The 24,497-nt window shown below is 38.6% G+C and overlaps 1 protein-coding gene and 1 pseudogene across 3 annotated transcripts in view; both read left to right on the top strand.

Annotated features, from left to right (window-relative positions):
• LOC108512072 (40S ribosomal protein SA-like) overlaps positions 1 to 13,967 on the top strand; it is a 56,791-nt pseudogene extending 42,824 nt beyond the window's left edge.
• The window catches only part of HS3ST5 (heparan sulfate-glucosamine 3-sulfotransferase 5), a 292,095-nt gene that overhangs the window by 249,385 nt on the left and 18,213 nt on the right, over positions 1 to 24,497 (top strand). The gene's annotated exons all lie outside the window — the stretch shown is intronic.

Genomic DNA, 24,497 nt, shown 5'->3' with positions numbered 1-24,497 from the left:
TGCCAGCCCACAACATTTTTCACTAACCCTTTTTTGTCCTTTGGGGGTAGAGTTAGTTAAAAATCTGTTTTTTTAAATTTTGGTTTGGAATTAATAGGCTGAGATGGGAAACCAGAAAATAATGAGAATATATATTATTTTTTGATTTTTTTAAAAAAAGGAAAGAATAAGGAAGTAGAGCTCAGGAAAATTACCTTCCTTTTCTCATTCCCCAAATCTTCTATCCAAAAATAATTTTGATTACTTCAATTCAAAGTGTTCATATTTTCCAGAGCACAAAATAGACTCCAAATATAGTTCCATGTAGAATTTTATATATTTATGCCACAACATTTGACAATCACAGAAAAATGTAAGAAATATGCAGCACAGAACTCATAATTGGAACATATTTGGAAGCATGGAAACAAACAAATTACAATATACAATATAAAGGATGCTAAATACCCAATATTTCCTTCCCTAGTAATAATGCTTTTGTTTTAATATGTTTTAATGTTCCTAGGAAAAGTTGTTAAACAAGTTTTGCATTTTGCATGTCTTAGAACAGTAAATGAAATACATCCTAATAAGTGACCTTTTTTCTTAAGTATATCCACATAGGACCAAGCCTTTTAATGAATTCCTTTAACTGGTAATACATTAGTATTTCCAATTTAAAAATTTTATTCTGTATATTCTGTTGAATAAGGTTAAACAACCTAATATCCAATTATATCTATGTATAGAGATACATATTTCATATCTATAAATAATTATCTATTAATTGATGGAATAATTCAAATGGCAAAAATTTTAAACGTTGTATTTTGTATTACTCAGGAAGAAAAGTAGTCAGGAAACTAGAGGAAGCTCTTTTTTTCCCCTTTTTATTACACCAAAGAAATTGAGTGCAATGAACCACATTATGCCTTTCTTTATCAGGTGTGTATTTACATTTACATTTCTAAATTATTTACCATAAATACATTTTTAAACTAGAAAACCTTAAAATAATAAAGTTCCATTTTTCAGGCTTTATACAAACATGCAAATGTTAATATGACTAAGGAATATACTTTAAATTACAGGGCATTTTATTCATTTTCTATTGCCCCTGCTGTGATAGTCAGGCTTCCTGCCTACGGAATGTTAGAGAGCCCCCTAGTGGCACTTATATGCCTATTAAATTTCTAAACTAAGAATAAAGTTATTTTCCTTACTAACTGCTTGGACCAGTTTTGAGACCTAAACATAATTTGGTTGACTTTTTTCCCCAATTTTTAAACCCAAGTTGAATTCCTTTTATATACCACACAAATTGTGCACGTTTATGGCATCAAAAATGTAATAATAACATCATCTCTGGTTATTCAAATGCTCAGTTGCTGAACATCTCTTTTCATTCTTTCTCACCTGGTAACCTTTCCAGTCATCTCAGGAACCATTTGGAGATTCACTGTCAAAAACATTTTTACGGGAAAAAAAAAGTCCTACGTTAAATGATAAAAGCATATACTTACCCAAATAGATGTTATTTTAATGTTACTGCAGTAAAGAGGCATGTCTTCATTATACTTTCATGTAGCCAGAGGAAAAGATATAAAAAATGATACCTAAGATGCATTATCACTGAGGCAGCCACCTGACATGTTTGGAACTTTTTAATATTAACGATAGTTTATGGTCAAGATTTGATGATGGGCTCCACGGTGATGTTCCCTTGGACTAGTGAACAATTTGCAGCATTTTTGATGCTTTTTCAATTGGATACCCACAAAGCTTCTGCCCTTGCTTAAAATTATCCTTCTTAATAGGTGAGTGAACGCTTCCTGATGGTTTAAAATACATCCATGGAATCTTAAAAGGTAAGGTGAAGTTAGTCTTACAAATGCTGGAAAAGAATGTTCTTCACAGTGAAAATAACTTCAATAGGAATATGGAGATGAAAATAGCATGAATATGCCCCAGAAACTATACTATAAACAATTAGTATCATTGAAATACAGAGTGAGAGGTAGGAGCATAGGACAGGAGACGTATCCAGAGATGTAACAGGGACCAGCTACACTATGGAAGGCTTTGGGGACTACAGTAAGGGGTTTTAATGTATCCTAGATACTAGTAGAAAATATTGTAAGATAAACCAGATTTCTGTTTTAGGAAATCAGTCTGGGAATAGACTCGAGGATAAATTAGAGGGGGAATAAGATTCCAAGTCAGAGTGAACATTTGGTCCAAGCAGGAAACAATGAGAGCTGGTAGAGAAAGTTGTCGAAAGTGCCTTTACAGTAAAGTGAGGTCATTGCTGGGCTACTGATGCCCCGAACAATAGTAGAATAAACTGGGGTCTGAGCAAAGTCCTTGGCACCACCCTGCCTCAGTTCAGTAGCCCATCAGTGTTGTCTTCTTTGGTTATTTGCCCCTCATCCTTGGCAATTCTGTTGCCTCCCTTCCTTTCCCATATTCTTGTGAGCATCTTGTAGCCATCAGTCCCGAAGAAAGGCATGGGTTGTGTAGTTTGAGCTTCACTAGTTTGAAGGGTATGATGCATAGAAAAGAACTGGTTGAAAGGTAGGATTTTGGAACATGCAGAGTGGTTAGATGCTAGATGTTGGGCATAAGGGAAAGGGAAAAGGTCAGAATGGCTCCAGGGTCTCTGGCATCACAACTGGGAAGATGGAAGTACTAATCACTGTTTATACAGCCAATAATAGAGGAGGGCCAAAAGTGAAGTTTATTTGCTTTCTATGCTGTGTTACAAATTCTCACAAAGTTAGCAACTTAAAACAACACACATTTATTTCCTCATCATTCCTGTGGGGCATGAGTTTGGGCATGGCTTAGCTGAGTTCCCTGCTTCAGAGTCTCACAAGACTGCCATCAAGGTGTCATTTACACCTTGGTTCTCATCTGGAGGCTCAACTAAGGGAAGGAGATGTGCTTCCCTGCATGTGGTTGTTGACAGCATTCAGTTTCTAGCAGTTGAAGGTTCATGACAGCTTCCTCCTTCAAAGCCAGCAACAGAGATAGAGTCCACAGTAAGCCTACTAGAAGGACCATCCTGTGTCATGTATCAAAATCACAAGGGTGACATCCCCATCACCTTTGCTATGTGGGCTAGACATAAGTCACAGGTTCTGCCCATACTCATGGGGAGGAGATTATACAAAAGCATGAACATCAGGGACCAGGGATCATGACAGTCACCCTGTCTATCATAGGAGTATTTTTATAACGTTTACAAAATGTGAAATTTCTGAGTGTTTTTACTTCCAACTATCAATTCAAGGAAATTATATTATACTATAACTTGGATCATTATTACATAGCCTTAGGATTAGTAGAATAAATGTCCCAAGAATAGCTACCATATAGCAGGAAAAAAAGGAATAACTCCATTCTTTCTGATCTTTACCCTCCATTCAGAAGGGTTCCTACATTTCGAACAGGAGTTTGTTCTTCACTGTCTCATATACCTCTGAGAAATCTCAGTTCATGCTTTGGAAACTATCAAAGAGCAAATTCCAAGAATACTTAAAACTAACTAACACTAGAACATTGGATTGTTGCTGGCTGCTTTCCTATCCACTGTGAAGTTTGATTTGTTGTAAATATTTAGGGACGTATCAAAACTAACCTTAAATTCTTTCCTTGTGCACCTCTTCTTGACTCCCCCCAAATAAGTCAAGATTTTTTAAAAACCAGGGCAGTCCTAAAATGGCATATATTACATCCAGTCTTCTTCTAAGTCCTAATGACTCTTTCTTTAAAATATTGATACTGGCTCTACCCCATACCCTTTCTTCTATTTACACAACTTCTCAACACTGGTGCAAGCTGTTACTACTGTCTTATGTCTGGATAAATCCACATCACCGTCCTATTTGGTATCTTTACTCTACTTTTCCCTTTCCTCTTCTCTCAGAGCTATTCAAGATTGAATTTTTATTATATATAAATAGCTTTGAACATGCGGTTTCTTTTTTCAGTCATGTGCTGGTGCTCCGTTTCCTACACCACCATCTACATGCCCATGTCTGCCTTTTTAGAAGGTCTATTATCTAATGTACCTGCCTATTCAATTGTATTCCCATTCTTAATACAAACTATATTCTCTCTTCCAAATAATTTCCTCTTGGCCTCTATACAAAGCGGGCTTGTTTCTGTTTTTTTATGTCTGCTCAGATTTTACTTCCAGCTTGGGTTGTCCATGCATCTGTCATCATGTCTGCCCTGAGTCACGATGAATAGATATTGCACGATGGGGAGCCCAGGTAAAGAGTAAGAGGAAGCCAGATGTATAGAAAAGAAAAGGAGAAAGATGAGATGAACCCATAATGGAACTCAGAAGGCAAAGCCCATGGCAGTGGAGACAAGCAAAGAGGGGCAGATAGAAAACATCCACACACACAAAAAAAAAAAAAAAAAAAAAAAAAAAATACCAGAAGGCAAAAGAGATACAAGGTCATATGTGAGGATATTCTCAGGCCTTATAGGGATGAATCAGCAAAGAAAACAGGCAGGTGCATATTCACCAGGAGCAGCTTGATTAGAGAGGCCACATTCATCCTGAAAGCCAGGTTCTTTAACAACCCAGTGTTCTTCCTGTTCAGGCAGACTGGTGTGTGTGGAGGATAAGGGTCTTTGAAGCCAGTTAGACATGGGTTCAAATTCCTCTTCCACCATTTGTTAACTGTTTGGCCTTGGACTTGTTATTGAACTTCCCCAACCCTCACTTCACTGATCTGTAACATGTGGATCATTCTACCAATCTCATGGGGTTATAAGAATTAAATGTGATTACATATACTATACGAAATGCCTGACATCAACCAGGTTTAGTGGCTCATGCCTATAATCCCAGCACTTTGGGAGGCCAAGGTGGGAGGATCACCTGAGGTCAGGAGTTTGAGACCAGCCTGGCCAACATGGTGAAACCCCATCTCTACTGAAAATACAAAATAAGCCAGGCATAGTGGCATGTGCCTGTTATCCTAGCTACTTGGGAAGCTGAGGCAGTTGAATCGCTTAAACCCAGGAGGCAGAGATTGCAGTGAGCTGAGACCGCACCATTGCACTCTAGCCTGGGCAAAAAGAGTGAAACTCCTTCTCAAAAACAAAAAACAAAAAAGCAAAGCAAAACAAACAAAAAAAAGCCTGACATCTGGCAAGTATACAACATATATGTTGATTTTATCATTTTATTTTATTTGTCTATCTGCCAAAACCAAAATAGCTGCCAAGTTGTAGCTATCCTTTTATGAGGTCTGCATGCCTTTCTCTAATCTCTTGTGATCCATAAAACCTGCCTCATACATTGTGCCACTTACCACAGAATGTTCTTTAGGTGTGCTAAGTTTCAGGTTATTTAAGCTAATTTCTTCAATGATATTAAAAGCTCCTTGGGGAGAGATTTCCCAGTGCTGAGCTCATCATACTCAACCTGCACTTGAGATTACAATGCATTTCAAGGCTCCGCTTCATTCACCCATTCAGCAGGTATGTATTCAATACCATGTGTGATGTATTGGGGATGAAACAACAAAGAAGACAAGCTCAGCTTCCTAGAGGTAGGCGTGGGTTACATCACTAAGGTAAGAGCACTGTCATCTTCAAACTAGAAGGACCCTAAGAGATTATCTAGCCCAGCTCTTTACTTTTACAAAGATGCAATTGAGCATCACAGAAATGACAGTGGCATATAATTTCTTATTCACTGGCCTCTTTTTGGCCTGTCGAATCACTGTCATTTGGAAAAACAAAGAGATAAAAGTCTAGGATGTTTTAACTGAGAGTTTGAGAGTGAATTGTTTTGTCTTCTGCCATGCCACTGTAAAACAGAGGCCACTTGTCTCAGACAGCATTGCCAGCAAACATCCATGGCATAGCCTCCTGCAAGTCTCTACCAGAAAACTCAAGAGTTGTCTGTGGCTGCTATGCTCTGACCTCTTTGCTTGTTCCCCAGTGTGAGAAAAAATAAATAAAAATCATCATAGGAAGAAACACAAGTAATTCAAGAAACATGCAAAGATACTTTCTGCTTTCTTTGTCGGGGAAGGCCAAAACATGGTGGCTTCTTCCAGCAATCATTCCAGACCACTGCTTAGTACATTTTTTTTTGAGATGGAGTCTCCTCTGTCACCCAGGCTGGAGTGCAGTGGTGCAATCTCAGCTCACTGCAAGTTCTGCCTCCCAGGTTCACGCCATTCTCCTACTTCAGCCTCCCGAGTAGCTGGGACTATAGTCACCCACCACCACACTTGGCTAATTTTTTTTTTTCTTTTAGTAGAGACGGGGTTTCACCTTGTTAACCAGGATGGTCTCGATCTCCTGACCTCGTTATCTGACCGCGTCGGCCTCCCAAAGTGCTGGGATTACAGTCATGAGCCACTGCACCCGGCCACTGCTTAGTACATGTAAACATTTGTATGTAGGGATGGATTTGAATCAATAACATGAGACTGGCATCTGAAGACTCATGGCTGTAATCAAAATGTTTGCTGAACATCCTTCAATACTTGATCCACAAACTTATTTCGAAATTAAAATGCCAAGGTGAAGATTAACACCTCTAGTTCAGTGGGGCTAATGAGACATGACTTATTAATCCTACAAGAAAATCGTAATTAGGCACCGGGGCACTGCTTGTTTCATTGTTAAATACTACCCAATCCCCAAAGAATTGGAAAATAAATAGAGACTAAAATAGAAAGGAGTGTTATAATTAGGCCCCCTGAAATGAAAGAAATAGTTTTTTTCTCCCCACAGAAAGTATTTGTCACTTTTTTCCCTAAATAACTCAGTATTAGCATTTGTAATAAAAGTTTGATGCAAACGTTCTTGAAATAGCTAGACATGGGGACACCAGAGAAAGAGGAGGGTCTGATGCACCAGAACTCTGCTAAGAAGGCAATTGTGCCGCTGAGTTTCAGCTGCAGCAAAACTCAGGTCACCGTCCAGGTTAATTAGCAAGATGACTTCATTATTATTTACTTCTTGTTCATGTAATAGGCTCTTCCACTAAGATACATTCATTTTAACACTAAAGATTTCATGATGCAAGTCAAAAAGGAATTGCTTCACTTAATTTCGCTGGCATTTTTTTCAAACTATCCATAGTACCCAAAAAGGAAATGGGAGAAGGGAGGGCTGCAGCACAAGGGAATAGCCTACATTTACCCCGCTTCCTAAAACTGAAAAGCTGGAACATTGCATACCCATGGTAATGCTCATGACCAACAACTTTGCCATAATATTTGGTGTTCTAAAATTTGTTTTCATCAGTGGATTAAAGATAAGTGTAGAGAAGAAGAAAGAATAAGAGAGAAGAGAGAAGAGGGAGGAGGGGTTGGGAAAGTGGGAGAGAATCTTTGTAACATTCATTTACAACTTCAGAATAAGTCACCTTGTTAAGTTACAGCCAGAAAAAAATATCATTGGCATTCGACACACAATTTGTTACAAAGTATACTAATAAACCACATTGCCAAATTATGTCAGTCATATCTAACTAACAACAAGCAAATTGCCTTACACAGATGGAGAATGTGTAAGGTCCATAGATTTCCTGTGAGGCAACCTCAACTAAGACTTACTGATTAATGTTGTCCTGCTTGTTTATTCTGTTTAAAAGCACGGACTGCATTATTTTCACCTTCTTTTTAAAAAAAAAAAGAAAGAAAAGAAAAGAAAAGAAAAACCATTAAAACCTAAGCCCCACATTTCAAAATTTTCAAGCTTTAAATAAAGTTTCCTTATCTTTGGCAGAGGGAAGATTCCACATGTACAGGGTTCTCAAAGAAATGTCATTGGCTAACTCCCCAATGCCAGAGCTTCAGAAATGCAAGAGTATCCCCAACTAAAGTTTTGGGAAACCAGTTTAGCAATTATTCCAATTATTGTCATATTGGATAAAACTATTAAAAGAAAGGTTGTTTTCTTTCCATGTATACTAAACCATCAAAATTGTATTTGAAGAGAATAAAGAATAAGAAATTATCTAGGGAGACTGAGATCATGAGATTGCCCAACAGCTTCCCCCAATCAGTGGCCACAAATTGTACCCCTTGCTCAGCATGATGAATCTGTGTTCTTATTCAATGCAAGTAATAATGGGAAGCAAAGAAGCAATCGTAGTATTTGAAAATAATACAGAAGACATATAAAGCTCCAACATTCCTAAGGTATGTGACATCTGATCAGTTTAAGTTAACTTCTTTGAGTATTTGGCTCCACATTTCAAAGTGGAAGTGCTAATAAAACCTGATAAGTTTGTTTTGAAAATTTGATGACATAGAATACATAAGACAGGTGCTCTGTAAAATATCAAGCAACAAATAAATGTATGAAAGGGACCAGGACACGAAAGGATAGGGGATCAATGAAAATCCATCACTGAAAATTAGGAAAATTATTGAAAACATATATACTGTTTTCTGCACAGATAAATGCCAGCAAGATCAGTAATGACCAACTTGGAGAGGGTCATTCGAAAAGGAAGGAAAGGTATAATTAACTCTTGTGAATCCACCTATGCCTAGATGCCATTGCCAGAAAAACTGTTAGATGGCTAATTTAATGGTTGGCTGAAATTCTGTTATAAATATAGCTCTCCATTTCTTCCCAACTGTCCTTCCCCTCTCTACATGGTAGAGTGAAAATATTACTGTTCTGAGAATCAGGAGCTAGGTAGCCTAGTTTGAGTTCACTAGATGTGTTTACTTTGCATTGATCATTTATTCATTCATTCATTCAGCCAATGTTTATTGACCTCTTAAGTATCAGGTCCTGTATTGACCACAGGAGATAGAGCAGTATACTTCTCACATGCCTTCCCTTCTAGCAGGGGTCTCTCAACCTCTCCAGCCTCAGCTCCTTCATCTGCAAGAAGCGGGGAATGAGTGCAGTGCTCTCTACAGTATCTTCCAGCCCTAATGTTCTCAGTGTTGATTCTCTCTGAAGATTTTTTTTTTTTTTTTTTTTTGAGACGGAGTCTGGCTCTGTCGCCCAGGCTGGAGTGCGGTGGCCGGATCTCAGCTCACTGCAAGCTCCGCCTCCCAGGTTCATGCCATTCTCCTGCCTCAGCCTCCCAAGTAGCTGGGACTACAGGCGCCCGCCTCGTCGCCCGGCTAGTTTTTTGTATTCTTTAGTAGAGACGGGGTTTCACCGTATTAGCCAGGGTGGTCTCGATCTCCTGACCTTGTGATCCGCCCGTCTTGGCCTCCCAAAGTGCTAGGATTACAGGCTTGAGCCACCGCGCCCGGCCAAGATTTTCATTCTTTATTCTTCTCTAAAGACCTGCATAATCTTACTGAGTCTTTCCCTCTTCATTAAATTATGAAATGTTGAGTCTGTATTTATGTATATATATTTACATACATGAACATGTATATATATACACACATATCTGTATATAGCCTATAACCTATTTTCTAAATAGAATTCCTCCCTTCAATTTATGTATTGCACATTTTTGAGAGTTATTAAGGGAAGTCACTATGCTGTTTGTGAAGGCAGTAGTCCCTATCTTCTAAGTGCTTATAACATAATAGACAAGACAAGATAAATATACAATAAATACACATCAGAATCCTTCCTTTAGAAGAAATCCCTTTCCATTAGTGGGATCAGAGGAGGTTTCTTCCAGGCAGTGAAGCTAAAGTGAACTTGGGAGAGGATAAGATACTGATAAGCAAAATTTAAAAAAAAAAAAAAAAAAAGAGAGATCATCCAGGAAATAGTATGAGCAGAAGAAAAGAATAAGAAAGCGCAGAGTCTCTGAAAAAATACTGGCCATGGTGGACATTTCATATGTGGGATATGAGAGTTGAGACAAGTAGAGGAGATTGCAGCCAGATGTGAATTACAGCACCAAATTCAGGTGCTGGGACTTGATGCTGTAGGCTAGCACATCCCAGTAGAGTATAATACAAGCCACAAATGCAAACCACATATGTAATTTACAATTTTAGAGGCCTCATTAGAAAAGGTAAAAAGAAACAGGGGAAATTAATTTTAGTGATAAATTTTCTTTACTCAGTATAGGCATCACAACATAAAATCAATATATTTGACATTCTTTTTTTCATACTATGTGTTTGAAATCCAGTGGACATTTAACACTTTTGGTACATCTCAAGCTGTGCTCATGGCTAGGGGCTAGTGACTACCATGTTAGATCATGTAGTTCTAGGCTATGAAAAGTTATTACAGGGTTTTAGAGGGAGAGCGGTTTAGTAAAAGCAACTTTTAGGCAGCTGAATGAGGCTTTTGTATGTAGATGTGTATCAGATGGTGAGGATGTTATAGCACAGGACAGAGAGTTGAACCTGTTGAAATCATCTGGTTTTGAAGCCTGGTGGTTGACTCACGGGTTATGAAAACTTGGGAGAAACACTGAGGCTACACAATCCAGTTGAAGAGAAAGTAGTGAGCAATATGCTGACTCATACATTTAAAAAAACAGAACTATTCTTTTGCATAGAACTATTCTTTTGCACCTGATTATTTTGTTTATCTCACTGGGCCTGAGCCAAATTAGGTTCACTCAATTCCACAAACAAGGTTCAAACATCTAATAATGAACTGTGCCAGGCTTTGGGGACTCATAGATGTTTGGGGATTCATAGGCCGTTGTTCTTAATGTCAGTAACTTAATGTCATGGCAATTACACAACAGAGGGCAAAAGCTATTTCTGCCTGGAAGAATCAAGAAATGGGGCAAGTGACGCCTGAGCTGAATGTTGAATGATAACTACAGTTTCTACAGGTGGAAATGGAAGAATGGTCATCATGTAGGGAAGGAAGAACCTGCTGGAAATTAGGAAAGTACCTGGCATGTCTGGGCAACAGTAAATATCTTCCCAATTTAGGATCTGTGTGGACATTTATCAAAAATGAAGCTAGAAAGGCAATTAAGGGTGAATTGGAGGAAGAGGGAGGTCAACATGTAGCTAAATGTAAAGTGGCTCCACTTTGCTGCAGAGACTTAGAGCCTCGTCAAAGAGAGAGGGCACTTCCAGAGCCCACAGGTGAGCACTGGAGAACATGGCTTTAACCTGAGAAAAGACAGAGAGGAGTCAGCTTCTGTGAGAGTAATGTGAAGACAGTGGCTTACAGATTACAATCCAGAACACTGACTTGGTGTCAGATATAATGATCTGCCTTTTCACCGAAATGTATTTGACATTTCACTAAATTGACCTTTGCTTGCCAATAGCAAACTCAATTGGATTACTTTCTCTGTTCAAAGTTTAATAGTATAGTCATAGGCACAATGTATCTCTTGAAGGTGAGCTTTTGTTGTTTGGTATTTTGTGTTCCCCGAACAAAAAGCTTCAAGAAAAAATCACTAGTTTTGTTTTTTCTTAAAGCTACAGGTGATGGAGAAATATGCCTGCATGAGTTTTCTATTGCAGCATAACAAAAGCCCACCACCATGGAAACTTAACATCCATTTATTAGCCAATAGTTCTTTAGGTCAGAAGTCCAGGTAGGCTCAGCTGGATTCTCTGCTGAGCATCTCACAAGGCTGAAATCAAGTTGTCATTTGGATTGTACTCATGTCTGGAGATGACTCTCGGGAAGAATCTGCTTCCAAGTTCATTCTTGTGGTTGGCAGAATCCAGTTCCTTGTGGTTGTAGGAATGAGATCCCAGTTTTCTAGGTAGCTATTGACTAGGGATCACAACTCCTAGAGGCTGCTTTCCAAATCCTTGCATCTTCAAACTAGCAACACTATGTCAATCCTTCTCTTGTGTGGAATCTAATCACTCCTTCTGCTACTTGCTAGAGAAAATACTCTGCTATTAAAGAGCTTATCTGATTAAATTAGACCCACCTGAATGATCTCCCTATCTTAAGTTCAACTGATTAGTAACATTAATTACAATCGGTGAAATCTTTTGCCTTGTAATGTATCACAATCATAGTAGTAACACCAAGACCAAGGTTATGGGGTCCATGTACAATTCCACACTCCCTTTAATAGCACGTCAGAGTATCTTTCAAATAGAACCGTTTTTGTTTCCTGTAAACTGAAAGAAGCATTTGTTGCTAAAATGAAACAAAACAAAACAAAATCTTTGAATGTCCATAAAAGGACAGATATAGAAGTTTTCCTCTAAGTGGCTGATTAAATGGGGGGGGGGCAATAAATTTTTATGAATTTAAGAGAAAATGAATAAAATAAAAACAATTTTTATTTCTGATAGTATGGTAGAATAGGTACCCTATATCACCTATATCACCCTCACTGTTGAAATAACTAAAATATAGATGAAATAATTAAAATATATGTCTATATCTATAAATATACAACTATACCTATGAGGCTGCTTGAAAGTAAAGAGTGAACAGATCCCTAACATAAAATAAATAAAATCAGAAAACCCGATTGGTAAGCAAGTTCCCAAGTGGGTATTGCTGTGAGAATTTTTGCTAAACCCTAGAATTCTTTGGCTTTCACTCTGATGGTTGTGTGGGACCAGCTGTGAGATACAGCCTGGGTCTTGGTTAGTGCAGGAAATCTAACAGGAGGCATTCATAATAACAGTATTCTAGAGCGCTATACTGTCAACGTAAGAATGAATTTGCAACAAACTCTGATATTTCACAAGCAAATTGATTTTGGCATAGTGTGAGAGGATAGAATTCTCTGAGGATTCATAATCCCAAATTGGTCTTTGCTTGAGTTCTGATTCATCGTGCATGTGTGGTCCATAAAACCTCAAGCATGATCCCAGACGACCATGTCCTCAGGTGACTAGCAGAAAAAAATTTATAACTTCTTTGAAAGAACTCAATTTCAGCCCAGGATTCAAGATACCACAAATAAAGTTTCTTATAAAATGAGCAGTCAAGAGTGAAGAATCGCAAAACAATAAAAGAAGTAAGGCACTGTGAGTAAAATGACAGACCACAAAATCCTCATATAATAGAATTTTTGACATGGAATATAAAACAGTTATGTTTAAAGAAATTTTCTCACTTTGGGAGGCTGAGGTGGGCAGATCACGAGGTCAGTAGATTGAGACCATTGTGGCCAACATGGTGAAACCCCATCTCTACTAAAATACAAAAAATTAGCTGGGGGTGGAGGTACACACCTGTAGTCCCAGCTACTTAGGAGGCTGAGGCAGGGGAATCACTTGAACCTGGGAGGCAGAGGTTGCAGCGAGCCGAGATCACCCCACTGAACTCCAGCCTGGCGACAGAGGGAGACTCCGTCTGAGAGAAAGAGAGAGAGAGAGAGAAAGAGAGAGAGCAAGGAAGGAAAGAAGGAGGGAAGGAAGGAAGGAAGGAAGGAAGGAAGGAAGGAAAGAAAGAAGGGACATTTTCTAAGAGTTAGAAAATATGCTAAAGTTTGCTGCTGCCACTGGAGCCAGTCCAATTGCTGGCCTCTTCGCTCCTGGAAACTTCACTAACCAAATCCAGGCAACCTTCCAGGAGCCACAGCTTCTTGTGGCTACTGACCCCAGGGCTGACCACCAGCCTCTCATGGAGGCATCTTATGTTAACCTACCTGCCATTGCTCTGTAACACAGATTCTCCTCTGCGCTGTGTGGACATTGCCATCCCATGCAACAACAAGGGAGCTCACTCAGTGGGTTTGATGTGGTGGATGCCGGCTCGGGAAGGTCTGTGCCTGTGTGGCACCATTTCCTGTGAACACCTATGGTAGGTCATGCCTGATCTCTACTTCTACAGAGATCCTGAAGAGTTTGAAAAACAAGAGCAGGCTGCTGCTGAAGAGGCTCTGACCAAGGAGGAATTTCAGGGTAAATGGACTGCTTCAGCTCCTGAGTTCACTGCTACTCAGCCCGAGGTTGCAGACTGTTCTGAAGGCATGCAGGTGCCCTCTGTGACTATTCAGCAGTTCCCTACTGAAGACTGGAGCACTCAGCCTGCCATGGAAGACTGGTCTGCAGCTCCCAATGCTCACTCAGGCCCCTGAATGGGAAGGAGCAAACACTGAATGGTCTTAAGCTGTTCTTGCATGGGCTCTTAAGCAACATGGAAATTAAGTTAATGGGAAATAAACATTAGTTTCTAAAAAAATAAAAAAAGAAAGAAAAGAAAATATGATCAGGGAACCTGAGACCATAAAAATAGACCAAGTGTTTGTACAATATTAGATTCTGCAAAGTAATATATAATAATTAAAAATTATAATGAAATGGATAATACCATTCAACATACTAGATAATAATGCAGATAGTGAACTGGCAGATCAATCCTAAGAAACAAACTAGAATGCAGTCCAGGGAGATGAAAAGATAGAAAGCATGAAACATAGGTCATTATAAAGGCTAGTGTAAGAAGGTTAAGCATATATCTAATCAGAGTTCCAGGAGGAGATAATAGAGATAATGGAGAAGAGGAATACTCAATGGGGTGATAAGAATTTCCCCCAATTTTTAAAAGATACCAATCTTAGAACTGGGAAACCTAGTGGATCCCACACAAGATAAATGAAAAGATTTCTACGCCAAGACATATTAAAGAAAAGCTATAGAACACCAAAGTAAAAGAGAAGATCTTAAAAGCAAAAAAAAGTGAAAAGAGAGATTGCTTTCAAAGTATGAATAGTTAGCCTGCTTATAAACTGCTTTTTTGGTATGTAAATCTTCTACCACCCAGAGCTGTCTCCTTAATGACCTGGAGCTGTCTCTTTGACCTCAAAGGAGGTAGCGTGAGTTCCACTCATCCCCAACCCCCACTCCCCCACTACCATCCCATCTCCTGTCTTCTTACCACCCTCTTGTTGGTAAGAAGGCTCCATGGGAGGGTAAGGGACTAATTTTGATAGGTGCTATACCCAATTTGTAAAAGTACCTCCTGTCCTGGAGATTCAAAGTTTGTTTCTTCTCCATAAAGTGCCAATTAATAAACCAGATGGCCTGATTACATCGACCAAGCCCCTTCTTGTTTTTTTTGTAATTTTCCACTTCCCTGACTCTCTTGGACCTGCCACTGGTTTCTCCCTCCCTGTTTCATCAGTCTCTCTTTAAACCGCCATCACCTCTACACAATTGGAGTTGAGCTCAGTTTTATACTTGTTATAAATAAAGCTTCTGTGCTGCAAAAGAAATAACACTCAAATATAAAATATTCTTTTTATCTCTCAGCAAGGCAATGTACTTCTACAGAAGGGTGTGCCCTTACAGATGGAGCAATGATGAGTGCCCACTTGACAAGGGAGGGGATTCTTATCCCTGACACACGCGGCCCCTGCTGCTGTGTAGTTCCCCTATTGGCTAGAGTTAGATCGCACAGGCTAAACTAATTCCAATTGGCTAATTTAAAGAGAGTGACGGGGTGAGTAAGGTTTGGCAGGAAAAAGAGGAGGTAATCGGAATGAGTCAGGATGGAGCAGGTAATCGAAAAAGGTTGCTTTATGAGGAAGTTACGTTTAAAAGTAGAAGGCAAAGAATTGAATGTACTGACATATTGATTATTTGAAGAGAAATTTAGAACTCATATCTAACATACCGAAGTCTCTCTCCACTACTGCAGTAGTATTCCTGAAGAGAAACTGTCTTTACCACCTTTAACTGGTGTCTGGCTTTGTTTTTCTTTAACACCCCTCAATAAATGCGAACTTTATTCTGATATCTCAATACATTTCCCTGGTCCCCGTGAAGGTGTTTTGCCTCCTGGATACTGACTCCTCTTTATAAGTATGTGTCTTAAATATTTTGCAGGCAATTACTAACCTAAAAGGTCTTTATTGAACACTAAGTATCTTAAAATCCAGTTAAGAAAAAGAGACTAAGATTAATTTTTTGAGGAGAAAATTTTAGTAACTTACTCTTGAAACCAGCTTCAACTCACTACTAGTCTTAAGAGCTGATCATCAGGATGATCTTTCAAAAATTAGTTCATCCTAATGAACACAGCTCAAAGAAACAAGTCCTACATATTTTTGCCTTTAGGAATGAGAAGAAATTAAGGAAAATATTTCTGCATTTGGTTTGAAATGTCACAAATTTTTTTGCTGAATGGAGGGAAATTCTACTTCTGGCAGAAGGAAAATGAAAGAGCTGAGATGCAAGAAGGACTAGTGTGACACAAACTAGATTAGTGGCTGCCAAGGGCTGGGAGGGAAAAATGGAGAAATGGGGTAGACTGCTAAAGGGTACAGTGTTTTTTGGGGGGTGATGAAAACGTAAATGTAAAGTTGATTGTGGTGATGATTGCACAATACTGTGAATATATTAAAATGTAGGTATACTTTTAAATGGGTGAGTTGTATGTGAATTATATCTCAATAAAGCTGAGACCAATAAAAAAGGAACAGTGAGCGATGGTATTGATAAATGTGGATAAATCTAGAACAAATATTGTCTAAAACAGAAATAAAAATAATGTCCCATATAAGGGGATTTGGAGAATCAGTCTATAATAACATTTCTGCTTAAAAAAAATGTACATATTAGTGAAGAGGAGATATTAGAATTGGTGTACTAATTCCACCGTTGTCAGTCTCAGAAATTATTCAGGCAACTAGTTTATTTCCTCTTTTGCTAGCCTTGATAAATCTATTATAATCCTTCTCATCCTAGCATGATGTTTTATGAGAGGAACCATTGCTCCATCCAGAGAGAGTGAGAAAGACTATTAACACTTGTTAATTTCAAATTATTTGACACCTCTTTCATTTCTTCTAAGTTCTGTACTTTTACAAAAATTACTTCAACTCTCTCTTAAAATTTGTTTGTGCATACGTTGTTTTACTGTGCTTCACTTTATTCTGCTTCACAGATACTACTTTTTTTTTTTTTTGTAATTGAAGATGTGTTGCAACCCTGCATTGAGCAAGTCTACCAGCACCATTCCTCCAAAGGCATGTGCTCATTTCATGTCTCTGTGCCACATTTGGGTAATTCTCTCAGTATTTTAAACTTTTTTGTTATTATGTCTGTTATGGTGATCTGTGATCGGTGATCTTTGATGTTACTACTGTAATTATTTTAGGCACCATAAACTGCACCCACATTAGACAGCGGACTTGATCAATAACTGTGTGTGCTCTGTCTGCTCCACCAACCAGCTGTTCTTGTCTTTCTTCCTCTCCTCAGGCCTCCCGATTGCCTGAGACACAACAATATTGCAAGTGGACCAATTAATAGTCCTACCATGGCCTCTACGTGTTCATGTTAGAGTCACACATCTCTCGCTTTATTTTTTATTACTTTTGTTGTAATTTCAACTTTTATTTTAGATTCATTTTATTTTAGATTATTTTATTTTAGATTAAGGGGTACGTGTGCAAGTTTGTTACCTGGGTATATTGTACCCTGAACTCTAGGGTACAAATGGTCCCATCACCCAGGTACTGACCATAATACCCAATAGTTAGTTTTTCAATCCTTGCCCCTTCTCTCCCTCCTACCTCTAGTAGTCTGCAGTGTCTGTTGTTCCTATGTTTATGTCCTTGGGTGCTCAATGTTTAGCTCCCACTTATAAGTAAGACATACAGTATTTGGTTTTCTATTCCTGCATTAAGTCAGTTAGGATAATGGCCTCCAGCTGCACCCAAATTGCTGCAAAGAACATGATTTCATTTTTTATAGCTGCATACTATTCCATAGTGTATATGCACCATATTTTCTTTATCCAGTCTGCCACTGATGGGCACCTAGGTTGATTCTATGTCTTTGCTATTGTGAATAGTGCTGCAATAAACATATGAGTACACATTTCTTTTGGTAGAACAATTTAATTTCTTTTGGATATATACCCAGTAATAGGATTGCTGGCTGGGTCAAATGGTAGTTCTGTTTTATGTTCTGTGATGTCTCTCACTTTAAATAAAAAGTGTTTCAAACATATGTGTAAATATCACATCTGTTTACAGCATTGTTTATTGAATGTGTTTAAGCTTACTGTTGAGACCTACTGTTTATTTAAAAAGGCTGCTTTCAAAAGATTACTGTTCATTGACAGTGCACCTAATCACCCTAGAGTCCTGATGGAGATGTACAAGGAGATTAATGTCGCTTTCATGCCTTCTATTACAATATCCATTCTACAGTACATGGATCAAGGAGTAATTTCAACTTTCAAGTCTTATTATTTAAGAAATACATTGCAAGCTGAGCACGGTGGCTCACACCTCTAATCCCAGCACTTTGGGAGGCTGAGGCGGGTGGATCATCTGAGGTCGGGAGTTCGAGACCAGCCTGACCAACAAGGGAAACCCCATCTCTACTAAAAAAGCAAAATTAGCCAGACGTGGTGGCACATACCTGTAATCCCAGTTATTCAGGGGGCTAAGGCAGGAGAATTGTTTAAACGTGGGAGGTGGAGATTGCAGTGAGCTGAGATTGTGCCATTGCAGTCCGGCCTGGGTAACAAGAGCCAAAACTCTGTCTCAAAAAAAAAAAAAATTATATATATATATATATATGTATATATATATGTATGTATGTATGTATTTCATGAGGCTATCGCTCCCATTGTGATTCCTCTCATAGATCTGAGCAAAGCAAATTGAAAACCTTCTGGAAAAGATTCACCATTCTAGCTGCTATTAAGAACTTCTGTGATTCATGAAAGGTGATCAAACTATCAGCCTTAACAGATGTTTGGCAGAGGTGGATATCAACCCTCATGAATGACTTTGGGAACTTCAAGACTTCAGTGGAGGAAGTAACTACAGATGTGGTAGAAATAGCAAGAGAATTAGTGGAACCTGAAGACGTGACTGAATTGCTGCAATCTCATGATCAAACTTGAAAGGATGAGGAATTGCTTCTTACGGCTGAGCAAAGAAAATGGTTTCTTGAAATGGAATTTACTCCTGGTGAAGATGCTGTGAACATTGTTGAGATGACAACAGTGGGTTTAGAATATTACGTAAACTTCACTGATAAAGTAGAGACACATTTTGAGCGGACTGACTCCAATTTTGAAATAAATTCTACTGTGGATACAATGCTGTCAAACAATATTGCATCCTGCCAAAAACTCTTTCATGAAAAGAAGAGTCAATCAGTGTGGCAAATCATTGCTGTCTTAATTTAAGAAATTGCCACAGCTGCCCCAACTTTGATAACCACCACCCTGGTTAGTAGCCATCAACATCGAGGCAAGGCCCTCCACCAACAAAAAGATTACAATTCACTGAAGGCCCAGTTGATCATTAGCATTTTTTTTTAGCAATACAATATTTTAAAATTAAAGCATGTACATTGTTTTTTAAAATACTATACTATAATACTGCTATTACACACTTAATAGACTACAATATAGTGTAAACATAACTTGTATATGCTTGGGAAACCAAATGATCTGTGTGACTCACTTTACTGTGATTTTTGCTTTATTGCGGTGCTCTGGAACCAAATCCACAACATCTCCAAGGTGTGCCTATACTACTCAAGGATTAGATTTGCACTAATGAATGCGTATCCAGCCCTAGGCTCAAATAATGACAACTCTTCATAGAAAGAGGATGAATTTACCCAACACAAACACTGAAGGTCAATACAGCTAGACTGTATTTTGAACTCTGCTAGTTATAGGTGCTAGGTAGACCGGGGCACTACACCTTAATGAGGTCTTGGCTTCCTCATCTATAGAATGGAGAATAAAATAGTCTTGCGTCCCTTATATTTTTGTTGTGAAAGTCCAATAAAGTGTTTAAACTAGTGCTTTAAAAACTGAAAAGCGCTATACAAATGGATAGTATTTTGAAAACTGTTCGCCAGGCACGGTGGCTCACGCCTGTAATCTCAGCACTTTGGGAGGCCAAGGCAGGTGGATCATCTGAGGTCAGGAGTTTGAGATCTGCCTGGCCAACATGGTAAAATCCCATGTCTACTAAAAGAAATACAAAAGTTAGCTGGGCGTGGTGGCGCATGCTTGTAGTTCCAGCTACTCGTGAGGCTGAGGCAGGAGAATTGCTTGAACCTGGGAGGTGGAGGTTGCAGTGAGCAGAGATCACACCAATGCACTCCAGCCTGGGTGACAGAGCGAAACCCGGTCTCATAGAAAGAAAAAAAGAAAGAAAGAAAGAAAACCGTGTGTTTATGTTTATTAAATGAACAGTAGGTTATCTGTCTGTAAAGTTTTCAGGAGGTTGTACTTACACAAATTTGCTAAAATTTTATATTAAACATGTTAAATTTTCTGGATCTAACTTGGTAATTTGAATATGATACATTCATATTTCTGCACAGTCTGCTAATGGCTTAATTCTTCACATAAAATATTTAATGTTAAAAATCAGCATTCATCATCAGTCATTACAAAAGAAATATATGGCATAGTGTTATGGAAATTGAAAAGGAGAAAAAAATCACTGCAGAGAGCTGCAGAGAGAGGATAATGAAAACTACAATGAAATGAAGCTCGATGATAAAAATACAATCATACTTTTAATGTATTTATGGCATTAAAAGCCATATATATATATATATATCTTTGGTATTCATTATAAACAAAAACAAAACTTGAGGTAAATAAAATTTAAAAGTTGGCTTTCTGTCTGGTAGTGAATACTACCTTTGATTTTAAAATAGATACCTTCAACTGTTAACGGATATGACAAGTAGAACTAATATTACTATAAAACTGATGTTTGCTACATGGAGCAGAGGGAAGAGCTTAATCCAGTTAACTGGAACTCTTTAACTGCAGGAGCCTATATCTCTAGAATGATGTTTGGACCATGTATATTAACTTAATTAACTATATAATTGTTACCTCTCCAACTCACACTTTTCCATATAAATACAAGATTAAAGAAGGAAAGATTCTGCTTCTGAACTCACTGGAAGGTCAAATTTACTAAACTAACAACTGTTTAATGCAGTGAAAAGAAATTTGGGGCAAGAGTGGATAAACATTAGTTTATCCCTTCTATAAACATTAGTTATCTATACCAGTGAGATACTGGGATTAAGAGTAATTGGAATTCCAGGCCCAAACAAAATTCAGTTCCCATATTTTTTCTTAAGACATCATTCTACTAAATGAGACCCTAGAACAGAAGCAGAATTAACTGGCTCCTTTTAAATCTGGTAATTACAAATGCAAAATGAGTATCCTCCTGCAGACAGAGAGCCAGAGGACTACTCAAGCTAACGCAATAATGGGGGCTGTGATAAATAATCTATGCCTGATACAGAAAGCTCAATGGAGGAAAGAAATGAAGAACCCATATGAAAATTTGGAATTTGCTCAAAGCTACTCGTGCCATAACGCCAGGGAGGATAAGCAGTATTCCACCGTGCAGTTCTGTATAATTTATCAACCTTTTTCCTTTTCATTTCTAACATTGACCCTTTATGGTTAACTGAAGAAACAAAGAGCTAAATGGCTTCCTTAGCCATTTGATAGAGCAGTTATGAGCATCCTGACTGATAGACTTTCTGCTTAATCTACTAACAAATGGTGTCCATTTTCCTCTTAATCTCTACCCCATCTCCACATTCGACTTGACACATGCACAACACTGCTTTTTGTGCCCTGTTCCTGTGCCCCTCTTCATTTGTTTCTTTCTCATTACAGCTCTCTTATGTGATTACTGTTACAGAAGGAAAACAAATTCTTTATGACAATTTTCCTCAGCTGCCCTTGGTTAATTTTTTCAAAATGTGATTTCTATGGGCTCCCTGACAACAGTGCAGATTGAAAGCTCATCAGTACAATCTTTCTTAAGTATCGGTTTCTTTTCTAAGAAATTTTATGTCTTCGGACAAGAGGATTGTTTCTCCCAGTAATAGGCAGTATGACGTGGTGCAGCCATCTTTAAAGATGTCAGGACTGTTTAAAACTGGGGCTATTAAGACGTTAAAATTAAAAGTACCTCAGGCACGAATTTCCCACCACAATGCAGTTGTCTTTACTTCCTTCTGCATTCATCTCTCATTATAAGGACATTCATTTCTCCCTAGAATAAGAGAATTTGGGGCCCAGAGGGATTGCGGAACTCATTCCTTCTCAGGCCTTTGTTTCTAGGATGAGAAAACAGAAGATCGGGGGTTAAGTGGTTTACACAAAGTCACATAGCAGCAGGGTAACATAGTTTGAGCTTCCTGTTTTGTTTTTCCCTTGAAGGGAACATGAAATGGAGAAATAATTTCCTGCCCCAGAGAAGGAGCAAATGTCCTCAGCTATCTGCATTTTCTTACCTGTTTGATAGAGATACTGTCCCTTCACCTCACAGGATTTCCCCCACTAATCTATTGTGATGAAACCCTTTCTTCTGGGGTGGGCGGTGTGTGTGTGTATCTCACAGCACTACCTTGTGTGGCACATACTCTGCTATGGTTATTGTACTTAGGACTCTAAGGCTTTGTGGAGAGCTACCATGTTCTCGAAGGCAGACACCATTTTCAGTGTTGGTTACCCAAGGAAGAGACGAGCCTCAGGGAAGACCACAGAACTGAGAGGGAGAAATAAAAGGGAGTGAAAATCCCAATTCTGTAAAAAGATGTGAAGGGTTGTGTTCGTGTGTGATGGAGTTAAGACAGTGTCTGTCTCTTACCATTCAGTGTCTGAAGAAGAAAGGAGGTACCACTGTGAAGAGCCACAACCCCCACACAAGTAATCTATCCTGAAAGACCAAAAAGTCTGGCTGCAGAATCAGGCACATAATTGGTGGGGCCCAGGGCAAAATAAAAATGCAGAGAATTCTAAGACAGTGACAACAGAGCATTAAACCAAGCACAGGACCTTTCTGATCACAGAGCCCCATGTAAATGCACAGATACCAGCTCATGTCTCACCACAAGTAGTTACTTTAGTAATGTCTGGTCTACACATACCCAGTGAAGTCTTCACTTGCATGTGGTTTTTGAAGAAAAGAGTCTTGTTGAAGGAAGAGTTGTGCTTTTTGGAGAGTAGTTTGATTGTGCCTACTTGGGCAGGAGGTAAGGACTCTTCAAGGCTGATTTTAGGGCCAGGAGGTGAGATTCCAAAGTGCAGCAGATCCTGCCTTTGTAGGGATTCTTCCTTCACTGCCAATCTAAGAGAATCAGAGGCTACAGCCACAACCCCTGAATGTGCCTGAACTCTCATAAGAGGATCTAAGCTCTATGTTTAACAGATGATGCAGTTTCCTTAGATGTATATCAAGAGTTGAACAGTAGAAAACTGCAGAAGTAATGAGGCAGAATCTGGGTCTGTTGTCCATATTATTTCCGGCATCTGCAGTTCCTGATGCATGGTAGGTCCTCAGTAACTATTTGTTGATGACTGGTAACAGGTAGTTATCTTAGTGTTGAAATTTGGTGGAGTCCTTCTGGCCCTAAAAGGAAAATCAGAGATTTAGAGAAGAAAGGTGCCTCTGGTAATAAAAAGAAAAAAGTTTTCAAGCATGTTAAGAATGCTAATTTTAATACTGCAATTTAAGAAAATGTTAGCATGCCTAAGAAGGGGAGACTTTTAGTATCATTTTGCATACAAGCTAATTATATATTATTTTATAGGTTTATTAAATCCTTATAAAGTTTCCTAAGATTTTTAGGTGTACTGTTGCTATCAATATTACTAAAGAATAGTATCTCAGCAGTCTCTTCTTTTTAGGTTATTTTATTTAGAGAACATAGTCAGTGGCAGGGTATAGGGAAAAGCAAAAAAGCTGGAAAGAAAGACTTAAAAAAGTCAAAAAAGAAAGAAAAGGATCCAAGGGGTCTCAGAAATGAAAACAGGCCTCTGTAAAAAGGCAAAATGAAGAGAGAGGCTAAAAACAGAAGGTGAGAGGTAGGCCCCCCTCTTTTTTAAAAGAGTTCTTGGTACCATACTGCACACTTGATTGGAACTTCAGAAAGACCTGATTATTGAATGTGCAAAAGAAAATAAATGGGGCATAATCAGTGGTGTCCTGGTAAATAATTAACAAGTAGCTCTTGGGGAGGAGGGTATGGTTTGTAGTATTTGTCAATTTCTGTTGCATAAATTCTTCATGGCCGATTTTTTTTTTTTTTTTTTCTCTTTTTTTTTATTATTATTATACTTTAAGTTCTAGGGTACATGTGCATAACGTGCAGGTTTGTTACAGAGGTATGCATGTGCCATGTTGGTTTGCTCCCATCAAGTCATCATTTACATTAGGTATTTCTCCTAAAGCTGTCCGTCCCCCAGCCCCCCACCCCCAAACAGGCCATGGGGTGTGATGTTCCTCTCCCTGTGTCCATGTGTTCTCATTGTTCAGCTCCCACTTATGAGTGAGAACATGTGGTGTTTGGTTTTCTGACCTTGTGCTATTTTGCTGAGAATGATGGATTCCACCTTCATCCATCTGCCTGCAAAGGACATGAGCTCATCCTTTTTTATGGCTGCATAATATTCCATGGTGTATATGTGCCACATTTTCTTTATCAAGTCTATCATTGATGGACATTTGGGTTGGTTCCAAGTCTTTGCTATTGTGAATAGCGCCGCAATAAACATACATGTGCATGTGTCTTTATAGTAGAATGATTTATAATCCCTTGGGTATATACCCAGTAATAGAATTGCTGGGTCAAATGGTATTTCTGGTTCTAGATCCTTGAGGAATC

The sequence above is a fragment of the Rhinopithecus bieti genome, unplaced genomic scaffold (assembly GCF_001698545.2).
Source record: "Rhinopithecus bieti isolate Rb0 unplaced genomic scaffold, ASM169854v2 scaffold_26504, whole genome shotgun sequence".
In the NCBI taxonomy this organism is placed as follows: Eukaryota; Metazoa; Chordata; class Mammalia; order Primates; family Cercopithecidae; genus Rhinopithecus; species Rhinopithecus bieti.
The sequence above is the reverse complement of the archived record's forward strand: the minus strand, read 5'-3'. Positions and strand labels throughout refer to the sequence as shown.